The 13616-nt window shown below is 37.5% G+C and overlaps 1 protein-coding gene across 1 annotated transcript in view; it reads right to left on the bottom strand.

Annotated features, from left to right (window-relative positions):
• ahdc1 (AT hook, DNA binding motif, containing 1) overlaps positions 1-10994 on the bottom strand; it is a 35339-nt gene extending 24345 nt beyond the window's left edge. Inside the window, 3 exon segments of the mRNA XM_048201734.1 lie at positions 8113-8198; positions 10107-10210; positions 10454-10994. The gene's annotated coding sequence lies outside the window, so the exon portion shown is untranslated.
• Between the last annotated feature and the right edge of the window lie 2622 nt (positions 10995-13616).

Here is a 13616-nt window from a genome sequence, read left to right as displayed (position 1 = left end):
GTAACATGGAAAAACAAAATCCTTTTATATTTTGAGAGCCCTTCAATAACAATTAGGAACTATTAATACATACTAACGTTTTACCGTTGCAAAAAAAATGCTTTTCTTATTTAGTATTTTTGTCTTGTTTCCAGTCTAAATATCTAAAAATTTCTTAAATCCAGATGCTTTTACTAGATAAGTAAAATGACATATAAAGTTATTTTATCTTGTTTTCTGGAAAAAAAAGAAGAGTTTTTGCTTAAAACAAGCTAAATTATCTGCCAATGGGGTAAGAAAAATAATCTTGTTTCTGTTTAAAATCTTGAAAATGATTTTTCTAACTCCATTGTCAGATAAAATTGCTTGTTTTAAGCAAAAACTTACTTGATTTAGATTCCCCCCCAGAAAACAAGAAAAAATATCTTATGTCATTTCACTTATCTAGTAAAAGCATCTGGATTTAATTTTTTTATACATTTGGACTGGAAGCAAGACAAAAATACTAAATAAGAAAAGCATTTTTGCAGTGAAAAAAAAAAAGTAAAATGACGTTATTTTTTCTTGTTTTCTGAAAAAATAAATAAATAAATAAAAAACTTTTGCTTAAAACAAGCAAAATTATCTGCCAATGTGGTAAGAAAAATAATCTTGTTTCTGTCCCAAACAGAAACAAAATGATTTTTCTTACTCCATTGGCAGATAAGTTTGCTTGTTTTAAGCAAAAACTCACTTCATTTAGATTTTTTTCCCCCAAAAAACAAGAAAAAATATCTTATGTCATTTCACTTATCTAGTGCAAGCATCTGGATTTAAGAATTTTTTTTATATATTTGGAACTGGAAGCAAGACAAAAATACTAAGTAAGTGAAAAGAAAAAAAAAACATGGCTTGTCAATGGAGAAAGATGGTGTAGTTACAATATCTACCAGCAGGGGAAAACCAGCAAAACCTTGACCTCTTCTCATGCTCATCCCAAACACACACCTGTCTCCTCCCTCTCTCTCATAATCCAACACATATTTATCTGCTTCTCACGTTGTGTTTATCCTAATCTCCCCTTTCCGCCTGATATTCAGTAAACATCTCATCAACCAATCAGCTCATACTTACACCATCACACGAACCCGCACCTCTCTAACCCACCTCCTCCTATCCATCCCTGGATTGTGTCTAACGCACAGCCGCTCTCTCTTCGCCCGCCGGCTCTCACAAACACACACACACCCTACACATACAGACGTATGGGCGTACGGCACACAAACACACACACACATATTGAGTTGGACCTTGAGGCCAGTGTTTTGTAGAGGGGCCTCTCCACTGCGGCCCTGACTTCCTGACTCCCCCCCCCCCCCCCCCCCTCCAGCACCCCTGTTCCACTGTTGCTGTGGGAGACGCTGCTGCAGAGCCCGTTGCCAAGGAGAAGGGCTGCTGGCTGGCTGTTTAAACAACAATGGCCGCCTTGTGCACATTCCAACTCTAGACACTGACAGCATGTTAAGACCTGCTTCAGAAACACACATACGCACTCCCTCGCTCTCTCCGTCTGCGTCTCTCACACTAGTGTGCACATATGCAGATATTCCCTTGACTTTTTCATGTGTTCTCTCTCTCTCTCCCTCTCACACAGGGGCTTTATTCAAAAGCATCTGTTTCTTTTTAGCCCGCACAGCTCATTCTCTCGCTCGCTCGCTATCCCTGTTTCCATGGTCTAAATCTCTCCTTCTCATTCAGGATGGGAGTGTGTAGTGCACTCATCCATCTTTCTGCCTGCTGTACACTCCCTCTATCATCATATCCAGAAAATTCCACTCCCTCCTACTCTCTCTCTCTCTCTCTCTTTCCTCCCTTATCGGCCTTCAGTACCTCTGCTCTTCCCCCACTCTCTCACTTTCTTCTGTTTCTTTATCTCTTTCTCCCTCTCTCTTGCTCGCTCTTTCTCCTTCCTCCCTTATCTCCCCATAGTACCCCTCCTCTTCCCCACCATCTCTCACTTTCTGCTATGTCTCTCTCTCTCTGCACTGTGTAATCTCACTCGCTCTCTGCTCTGTCTCTGGCAGAGGAAGTGTGTGTTCCCCAGGGGGAGCTGGGCTCATTAACTTCCAGCAGACAGAGAGAGAGAGAGAGAGAGAGAGAGAGAGAGAGAGGAAGAGAGATAGAACAGGAAAGGGAGAAACAGGGGGAGGGTGAGAGAGTCTGCAACAGTCTGAAGGTGAGGAAAAGACAGGAGATGGAGAGATAGGAAAGAGAAAGAAAGATTAGTCAGAAGGAGAAAGGATAGATGGAGAGATAGACATCTGATCAATCACTCAGGAACACATTCATATCCTGTTTTAATGATTTTTATCATATTTCTATCACACATTGTCATACATTTGTATTAATATTAAAATGGCTCATGCTAATTAGTTTATTTACTCCCATCTATCTATCTATCTATCTATCTATCTATCTATCTATCTATCTATCTATCTATCTATCTATCTATCTATCTATCTATCTATCTATCTATCTAACCATCCTCTATCCATCCATCCACCATCATTTATCTATCCAAAATGTATCTATCCACCCATCTATCCATCCATCCATCCATCCTCCATCATCCATCCATCCATACATCATCTATCTATCAATCATCCATCTATCGATCCATCCACCATGATCTATCTATCCATCAATCATCCATCCATCCTCCATCCATCCATCCTCCATCCATCCATCCATCCATCCATCCATCCATCCATCCATCCATCATCTATTTATCCATCCATCCATTGATCCATCCACCATCATCTATCTTTCCATCATTTATCCATCCATCCATCCATCCATCCTCCTCCATCCATCCATCCATCCACCCACCCATTCATCCACCATCATCTATCTATCCATCACTTATCCATCCATCTATCCATCATCCATCCATCCTCCATCCATCCAACCATCCTCCATGATCCATCCATCCATACATCATGTATCTATCAATCATCCATCTATCGATCCATCCACCATCATCTATCTATCCATCAATCATCCATCCATCCATCCATCCATCCATCCATCCATCCATCCATCATCTATTTATCCATCCATCCATCCATCCATCCATCCTCTATTTATCTATCCATCCATTGATCCATCCACCATCATCTATCTATCCATCATTCATCCATCCATCCATCCATCCATCCATCCACCATCATCTATCTTTCTATCATTTATCCATCCATCCATCATCTATTTATCTATCCATCCATTGATCTATCCACCATCATCTATCTATCCATCCTCCATCCATCCTCCATCCAACCATCCTCCATCATCTCTCCATCCATACATCATCTATCCATCAATCATCCATCCATCCATCATCTATCTATCCATCACCCATCCATCCATCAATCCATCCATCCATCCATCCATCCATCCATCCATCCATCCATCCATCCATCCATCATTTATCTATCCATAATCTATCCATCCAACCATCATCCATCCATCCATCCATCCATCTATCATCCACCCATCTATCCATCCATCAACCATCCATCCATTTATCCATCCATCCATCCATCCATCTGGTCACCATGATTTTGCCAAGTAAGATTCTGTTGATCCTGGAACAACATTCCTGTCCGAAAATATAGTCCTAACCACATCCCTACCTTTAAACCTAACCCTACCCATAACTTATCTCTAAAATCAGAGGGAAATGATAGGTGAATAACACTGATGTTGAAGCACTTAACCCTGGTTGTAAACTCAACATAAACTGTAAACTTGTATCTTAAATCTGATTGGCTGAAATGTTGTACTTGGTGAAATCATGTTCACCCTATCTATCTATCTATCTATCTATCTATCTATCTATCTATCTATCTATCTATCTATCTATCTATCTATCTATCTATCTATCTATCTATCTATCTATTTAATTTCAGTGTGCATAATTCAATTAAGGTCAGCAAATTGAGTCTCTAGCGGTACAAGTGTATCCTGGGGGGCAAACAGGTGTTCTGAGTTTGCTCCCTGACACAACAACACACACAGTCTTGTGCGAGAAAGCTGAGGTCACTGATGTACATTCAGCTCTGGGACCAAATTGATTATGATTTCATTAAAAGAGCACAATGCCTTAAAATTACAAGAAAGATACAGTGCAGCAAAGTAAATGGGGAAGTGAGTGAGTCGACAGGACTGAGTCAGTTTTCTGCATGATACCGAGGCTTGAACAGATTAATTTGATTCTCAAGAATGTTCTGTCCTCCTCAAGATTCAACCCACCGCACATTCATAACTTTGAGGCTCTTTGTACCATTGAGATAAATTTATATTATTATTATGCATTAATAGTAAAACTGCGGCATCTGAAACATATAGTCCTATAACTATAAACATGGATACATTTTTAACCCATTAGTGAGAATAAATGTATCGTGAATGACTTACAAACTTGATTATATTAAGGGAAAAAATGTATGAAATGTGAGAATTTTTTTGTATTCAAAGTGTATTAAAGCACAGCCACCAAACATTACTGAATTCACAAAAAAAAAAAACATAGCCTATGAATTTGTAAGACTATATTTCAGAATATATTTACAAAACAGACCCTATTCACTCATGCTCAAGTGTGTACTCTTTATGAATAATAATTTAAAATCATTTAAAATTTGGACACATATATTTCATACTCCAGTTGGAAAATGCTCCATCCTCCTAAAATCTTAGCTTGAATGACAACTGAAAGATTTTGCTTCCGTGACGCAAGACTTATCACCATATTTCGGATAGCACTGAAGTGATGGGTATGGTTCAAAAAGGCTCCTTGTCTCATCATTATTATGCTTTATACAAAATGTTTAAAATTTCACTAAAATGTAACTGAATAGACACTTGTGAAACTAAATGTGATTCAAAATTTGGAAATGAAACACAAAGAAGAAATGGACAAAAAAACATAAAGAACAAAGAAAAACATGATTGGCACAGGTCTCAAACATGCTTCATTCACTTAACCCAGTTAAAGCACGTTAATGTAGGGCCGTAACCACCACAGACATTGAGTCCCCCCCAGATAATTAGAAATGGCCAAATTGTCCCCCCTCAAATATTTGATATTATTGATGCTGCTCTGCTGTACTCCATTATGCAGCGCTCTGTTTGTTGTTAGGATTACAAAAAAAAGTTTTAAAAGTCACATTTTTAGGCTGGTCTGCCTCTGCGGTCTAACAGCGCTCGTCACTTTATAATGGTTGTGAAGGGGGGGGGGGGGGCGTGTTTTGAAGTAAAAAATAATGCATCCATAATAAAAGTAATCCATACGACTCAGGGGGTTATGAAAAATATCCATATTTAAAACTTAATAAATTCAAATAACTAGCTTCCGGCGGACGACCGTACACAGAATGCGCAAGTCGACTTGCGCTAAATGAGTAACCTGTGACGCGATGTATGACGCAGGATGTAGGAGTATCGTAAACTTAGACGCCTCTTGCAGTTTAAACAAATAGGGCTATGAAACAAACTCAAACTCAAACTCAAACTCCTCTTCTCTTATATCAAAATCCTCTGACATTTCTCTTTAAAAATGATAGTTTTAGACTTATAATCCATGACCAGTGATTTGTTTTTAGGGTGACCAGATTTCTCATGGTGGAATACGGGACTAGTGGGCAATATGACCATGATATGAGAAATTTTATTTCACTATATATATATATATATATATATATATATATATATATATATATATATATATATATGAGAAATTTTATATATCACTATATATATATATATATATATATAGTGAAATAATATTTCTCATATATATATATATATATATATATATATATATATATAGTGAAATAAAATTTCTCATATATATATATATATATATATATATATATATATATATTTAACATCTTTAGTTATTTTATTAACATTAATGAAAGACAAATATTTAATTAGGCTACTGTCCCTTTAAGACCGAATCCATAGATGTAATATACTGACACATATCCTGTTTTCACCCACCTGTTTACGTCCACTTAAGCCATAATCGACTGTATTTACGTGAGATACTCCACACGATGGACATTTTGACAACTATGTGTGCATTTCGTGAAATAAAATCTTGTGAAATAAAATTTCTCATATATATATATATATATATATATATATATATATATATATATATATATCTTTAGTTGTTTTTATTAACATTAATGAAAGACAAATATTTAATTAGGCTACTGTCCCTTTAAGACTGAATCCATAGATGGAATGGACATTTTGACAACTATGTGTGCATTTGAGCCATTCAGGCACGAGGAGAACTGATCGCGTGCGTTGAACACCCTGTTCTGATGGTGCAAGAGTTGCAACTATGGCAGCTGAGAAGGCCATTCTTTGTGTTCTTTTTGAAGAATTGCTATATTTTTACTATACTATAAAACTCTTACAACAAACATGTCTTCTAATATCGTAAATTGTTGCGTATACTGAGCTGCAGCGGACGCATATTTAAACGACTTTGCTTGGACTCATTGTGCGAGCTGTCTCTTTAATACCGTGTGCTTTATATACATGTTGCTGAGATTTTTGACACACCCACCAAACAAGAGAAAACGTATCCCAAACCCCGTTGCACACCGTTTCCAGGAAACGTCGTTCAACCAGGAAACCGTAGCAAAACGTTGCGTGCCGGTTTGAGCTTGAACGTGCCCCTGGTCTTTGTCATTCAGCGTTATTCCGCCTATCCCGCCTTCACTAATCGATAACGAATTGTGATTGGATGGTAATTGTTGTTCTATGATGAATTGATTGGGCTGTTCTTGCGTGACAGAACACTACTACTACTACTCATTCTATGATCACCCAGTTGTAACGGAAATTTTAGGAAAGATGAAATGACGGGACAAAACGTGATTTTTTCTTAATGAAGTCAAGACACTAAAAATAGAGCTGAAATACGGGACTGTCCCGGGAAAAACGTCACACTATTTATTTTGCTCTATCCTCTGCGCCTCCGCCTTCATCATTACGTTATGCGTCAGGTCAAAGGATACTCTTCCGCCGTAAATCGACTTCTGCCGGAAGGTAGTTATTTGAATTTGTAAAGTTTTAAATTATGGATATTTTTCTTATAAAAATGCATTGCTTCCCTGCAGAAGGCCTTTATTAACCCACTGGAGTCATATGGATTGCTTTTTTTTTATGGATGGATGCATTATTTTTGGGTTAAAAAATACAGTCTCCCATTTACAAACATTATAAACCATAGAGAAATAAGGATATTTTTTTAAATATATCTCAGATTATGTTCGTCCTGAAAGAAGATAGTCATGTACACCTAGGATGGCTTGAGGATGAGTAAATCATGGGGTGATTTTCATTTTTGGGTGAACTATCCCTTTAATATTTGACGACTGTTTTATGTTTGAAATATTCAGCAACCGACAGTAATATCCAGTGATGCAAACTACTCAACTTTTTTTTCATTCCAAAGACAAATGCTATTGTTTGTACAGAGATTGTATTTTTTACATTTTCCCCAACCACCCCCAAACAAACTGCCTTAGATGATGATAATTAAACCGTAATAGTACAAACGATAATTATAATAATAATAAAAAATAATAATAATAGTGATACATCAAAATTAAAATAGATAATAATAATGCAATCGTTAAATGACAATGTTAATATACAAATATAAAAAAAGGAAGAAAAGAAAAAAATAATAATACTCAACATTTTTTGAATGATATTATTCGATGTGACATGACGAATATAAATATTTTTAATATTTTTAATTGATTACTTAATAACTACAATAGACCTGGAAGTTTAATTGTACTGTTCTTATTTCATTTTCATTATTCCCTTAAATCCTTTTAATCTTTAAATTCTTAAAAAAAACAATAACCCCCCAAAAAACAATGTTCAAGACATGGTTACGGCCTTGCATGAACGTGTACAAAAAGGTGTGGTGAATCAGAGCCTTCTTTCATGTAGTTATAGAAACAGAAAGTACTTCAACTACATAATTGAAAACAATGAGCATATTTGAACAGGCTGTCCTGTGTGACCTAAATGATGTATGGAATGAAAACCCACACTTACCTTAGACATTGATTCTCTCAATCATTTCTCATCTCACTCTCAAACTGCATGTTTCCATGGCAATCTTTAGCCAGGCAGTTTGTTACCTGAAAGAGAGAAAGAGAGAGTCGAGAGAGGGAGAAAGCGAGAGAGAGAACGACATACGTCAGGGCAGAATCAATGCACTCAAATGCATATGTAACATACTGTATCAGCTGATCTAAATAAACTCTATGGCATCATGCGTTTTTCTTTTTAGGTGTCTCGTAGTAGCATATATCAAAATCACTCAAAGCTCTTAATGGCTGAGTTTTAAACTAGCAAACGTAAGGCAGGTTGTGTTTGTGTTGTTCTCTCACAGCATGCGTGAGCTGTTGTTTATGTGATGTATATGTGTGTGTGTCTCTCTTGTTTTTCTCTCCCCTCCCTTTCTTTAATAATTGAGCTGGTTCTGTCTCTTGTTAGAGTCGGCTCGTTACCGAGAGACACAGAAACCAGTCAGGTACACAGAACCCTAGTTACTCGCTCTCGCCTCCTCTCGCACCGACTCCATCCTCGCTCGCAAGTTCTCTGTGTGTCTCCGTGTCTCACACACATACTGATGCGGATAAACTTAGCAGCCTGAAACAGAATGCCTCCCCCTTCCTCCCTAGACTGAGGAACTAGGGGTCAGAGGTGAAAATCTCTCCAAAAAAAAAAAAACAGCTACAGCCAGCCAGCGGGGAATGAAAAAGTGGATGATGGAAGAGAGTGAAGCCGTGTTTTCCTGCTAAGTATGTGCAGTGCGAGATATACTAGCTGTGGCCAAGGTCAGCTATGTCTCTCAGCTCTGCCAATCAGAGGTTTCCAGCTGTTGTGGGAAACCAAGCTTCCTTTACAGAATAAAAGTTGCCATGGAGACCAGCGCTATAAGACTCTCTGACAGGTGGACACATGCACAGACGGTCCCCCACTCCCTATTCAACCTAGAGCTTGCCTAACGTTCACAAAGACATTTGCGAGCTGAACATATACATATTGAAACTATATAATCCATTCCATTGTTAGAAGAAATGTCGCGTAATGCCACCATGTGCGTGTTTTGGGCAGAGCAACTCGCGTGTTTTGTTACGTTCCTGGCGTGTGCCATGAATAATCGCGCCTGTCACAACATAAACATCCTCGCGCCACCGTCGCGCGCACAGCGCGAGCCGAAAGACTTGCGCCAACGCGCCACTGCATTGCTCATCATTTCCCAGTCAAACAGCAGAGGAGATTAGTTTAATACTAATAAATAAATAACTACTTAAGTGGCATGTCATGCCAAAGCTGCGTAAATAGATTTAATACTGTATATTGAAATCATGACTGCCTTTTTATTTTATTATGACAATTTTATTTTGTACTTATGCTTTGGCATCTTTAATATTGTACGTAAAACAAGCATTCCAATAATGCACTTCGTGATTAAAAATTGAGAGACACAGAGAGGCTGAATAATTAGCCAGACTAATCAAAAGTGCAGTCATTGGCGAGCTCCAGGCAGGCGCGCGCGGCTGCTGTCGTCTCCCCATAATAATCACCCAACGCATCAGACGCTCATACATGCTGTCAGTCAACAGCCACTTATGATCACTCATCAGTATTCCATAGCACATTTATGTTTGCCTTGTGTTATAGCGACACATGCACGCTTCCCAAATCAAAACGGTCAATTATGTTTCATTTATACCAATAGTTTCATATATAAAAAACATATATTGTCCACACAATTTTATTGCACAAATAAAGAAATATTTAATATTGGCAATCTACAGCTGTCTGATCGATGTAGGTGAGTGTAATCTATGTATATATGGAGTGTGCGCGCGCGCTCGTGTGTGTGTGTGCGAGTGACCTATCGCGAGCTCAATGAATGGCAGCGATGAGGTTAATAAAAATTCCTTCAATAGAAAACACAAACCCTCGTGAAATGCGGCGCGGCGCAGGGGAAGACTATGCAAATTTTGGCTGTGAAGCCAGACGCGCGCACTCACCGGGAGGCGACGAGCTCCGCTGCTGCAGCTGTGGTGCTGCGCTCCTCACGCGCTCATCAGGCGTCTCGCGACTGGATCACAGAACGTTCGGTGACATGCAACATCTTAAAAGCAGAAGAAAAACAGAACTATGTATGAATGTCGGGGGTTTTGGTCATCTCGGTCCTCTTCTGTCATGCGACGCCAAACAGTCTGTTCAGCATCTGGTTTTTCTTAAAAAAAAAAAAAAAAGGAAAAAGAAATAAAAAAGAAAACAGAAATAAAAACGCAGGGAGAACAAGAGAAAACTCGCGTGTTTTTGTCACCGCGTCGGATAGAAAAAAACTCAAATTGTAGTAAGAGAGTACCGCAGTTTGTCACAGGAGCGCCCCGGGAGTGCAGCGAGCGCGAGAAATTGGAATGAGCGCCGTTCTGCGCCGTTTCTCGCCCTCTGCAAACCAACTCGGAGGAATCTAGTCAGAGAGGGCTGTAGACGTGCCTTGTCGATGGGGGCATCCGGGCCTCCGTAGATTCTTGTGTCTAGATTTTTTCTCCTCCTCTGGAGGACTCTGGGAACTGAAGTTCTGCTCGTCGTGACTTCATTCATTCTCTCTCTCTCTCTCTCGCTCTCTCTCTCTCAGTGTGTGTGTATGGATTGCATCAAATACTCAGACAGCGCGACGGGCTCTGAAGAAATGCAATTAGATCTGCCTACGTGACACAAAGGCATTTTTGAGATTCATATGCAGATTTCATGTAGGTGCGCAGAACAAGTTATCTTTTCCCCCAAATGAGAGGAGGTGACATTAACTTAGCACTCATGTGTGTGTTTAAAGTGAGTTTGCATTATGCTTTGAATGCTTAAAAGGATATAGTTCACCTAAAATGAACATTCTGCCTTAATTCATGACGTACCAAAACCTGTATGGGTTAAAAACAACCCAAGTTGGGTTGAAAATGGAAAAACCCAGTGATTGGGTTAAATGTTTGCCCAACCTGCTGGGTAGTTTTATTTAACTCAACAATTGTTTAAAAATGACTGTATTGCTTGCTTAAAATGAACCCAAAGTATGTTGGAAATTAACATTTAGCCTATGTTAATATAATAATTAAACAATAAACATTTATTAAGTTGGTTGGAAATTAAAAATCAGACACATAATTACTAGAGAGAACAATAATAATCAAAAGGTGAACATTTAATATTAATATATGTATTATATATTAACATAATATTATTAACATATATTATTAATTAATAATTAATATTAATTATTAATTAATTATATTATTAATAATACATGTTTATAGTTTATTTATTATTCATTAAACATATTAATAAATGTTCATTTCCAACACATTTTGGGTTCATTTTAAGCAAGCAATACAGTCATTTTTAAATAATAGTTGAATTAAATAAAACTTTTAACCCAACCGTTGGGTTAAAAAACAACCCGTTTTTCTGTTTTCAACCCAGTTCTTGTTTTTAACCCAGCATTTTTTAGTGTAGGTTTTTATAAATCCTAATGCATGTACTGGAAATGGTGCACACACTTTTATCCATCACCCTAAATAATGCTGGGTTAAAAACAACCCAAGTTGGGTTGACAACGGACAAGCCCATCGATTGGGTTAAATGTTTGACCAACGTGCTGGACAGTTTCATTTAACTCAACTATTGTTTAAAAATGACTATATGTCTGGCTTAAAATGAATCCAAAATTGGTTAGAAATTAAAAATCAGACACATAATTACTAGAGGCAACAATAATAATCAAAAGGTGAACATTAATTAATAAGCATAAATGTTTATTGTTTAATTATTATTCATTAAACTTATTAATAAATGTTCATTTCCAACATACTTTGGGTTCATTTTAAGCAAGAAATACATTAATTTATAAACAATAGTTGAGTTAAATAAAACTACCCAGCAGGTTGGGTCAGAACAACCCAAGCACTGGTTTGTCCATTTTCAACCCAACTTGGGTTGTTTTTACCCCTGCATTTTTTTTTTTTAGAGTGCAAGATAGTCAGTATAAAGGCACAGAAACTGAACATAGCCTATGATACAAACAAGCCTTTCTATAGAGACTTAAAAACTGAGGAAGTCTTAAAGGGATAGTTCACCCAAAAATGAATCACATCAGCCTCATGTTGTTTCAAACCTGTATGGCTTTCTTTCTTCCACAGAACACCAGCGGAGAAGTCAAAATGACAGACTGATTCACTCTCGCTGTAAAGGTGCAATGAAAGTGAACAATGAGGCTGCTGTCTCTAACATTACGCCCAACGTCTTCTTTTGTGTTCCACAGAGGATAGTAAGTTACAGGTTTGGAACAACATGAGGTGATTCATCTATCTCTTTAAAAACTGAACGATGTCCTGAACACAATATATAACGTCCTTGATATGAACTGTGGGCTGTGAATAATATATTGGCTAAATCAGACATTGTCAAAGATCACAGTCCAATAGATTCTCAGCTCTGCTCTCCAGTAATCACATTTTCCTCTAATTTTCCTCCGTGGTCCAAGCTCTTTCAGCATTCCCTTTACAATTGGACTTGGAGAAATGTATAGCTATATTATTTGGCTGTTATAATACAGGCTGCTCTAATGTCGCACTGTTTGACTAATCACAGTTTTATTTGATTGCATTGATACAGTTGTGCCGGTCCTACAGAGAGCTTCTTTGTTGTTCTGATTATAGCATTATACTGGCTATAACACAATTATTTTAATGAACACGTTAGGCAAAATGAGCTTTATGTTATGTAGAAAAAGTAAAAATATTAATCTTTGTACTTTACCATAAAATGGGGGCAAAGTCTAAATGCATCTGTGTGCAAAATTCTCACAAAAAGAAAAAGGAGAAAAGTAAATCAATTCTGGAAGAAGTGTTTACTTAATAGATAAAGAATAAAAACAGCCTGAAATCTAAAACCACAGATTGCAAAAACAAATTCTGCCCAAGAGAAAGTCAACCTACATTAATCTGCATATCTGAAGCTCCTCTATCAATATTCTTTTGTTGTTACATCTGATTTTTATAAACGGGGACAAATGCTGAAACGTGCAAGTAATTTATCACCAACACACACACATCCCCAGGCCTGCAGAGAAACACTCAGCCCTGCTGCAGCAAAATGTAGATGCAACAAGCTGTTTAATTTATAAATGTAAAAATCAAATCTGCAGCAAGAACAAAGTGCCAGCTCAGTGCAGGTACGGAATGTACCATCATGACTACAAACCCCAGCAGGATAATTAATAAACCAATACAGCATACTAAAAACCCTGCACTCCTCCCAGTCTTCACATTATGGTTCTTCTGCCATCTTGTGGACAGCAAATGAATGCAAGCTGAGCGTTTGTTTGTGTTTATGAAATAGAGCTGCACGATTCTTGATAAAATGAGAATAAAACTGAGGTTCTGACAAAATGTTAATTGCAGCAGTCTATTTAAAAATATTTAATTAATTTAAATTTAAGTTTGAAAGAATGCTTCAAAGACTCTATAATACCCCTA

This window comes from Megalobrama amblycephala, linkage group LG9 (assembly GCF_018812025.1).
Source record: "Megalobrama amblycephala isolate DHTTF-2021 linkage group LG9, ASM1881202v1, whole genome shotgun sequence".
NCBI classification, from domain to species: Eukaryota; Metazoa; Chordata; class Actinopteri; order Cypriniformes; family Xenocyprididae; genus Megalobrama; species Megalobrama amblycephala.
Note: the sequence above shows the minus strand (reverse complement) of the source record. Positions and strands in the feature narration are given on the sequence as shown.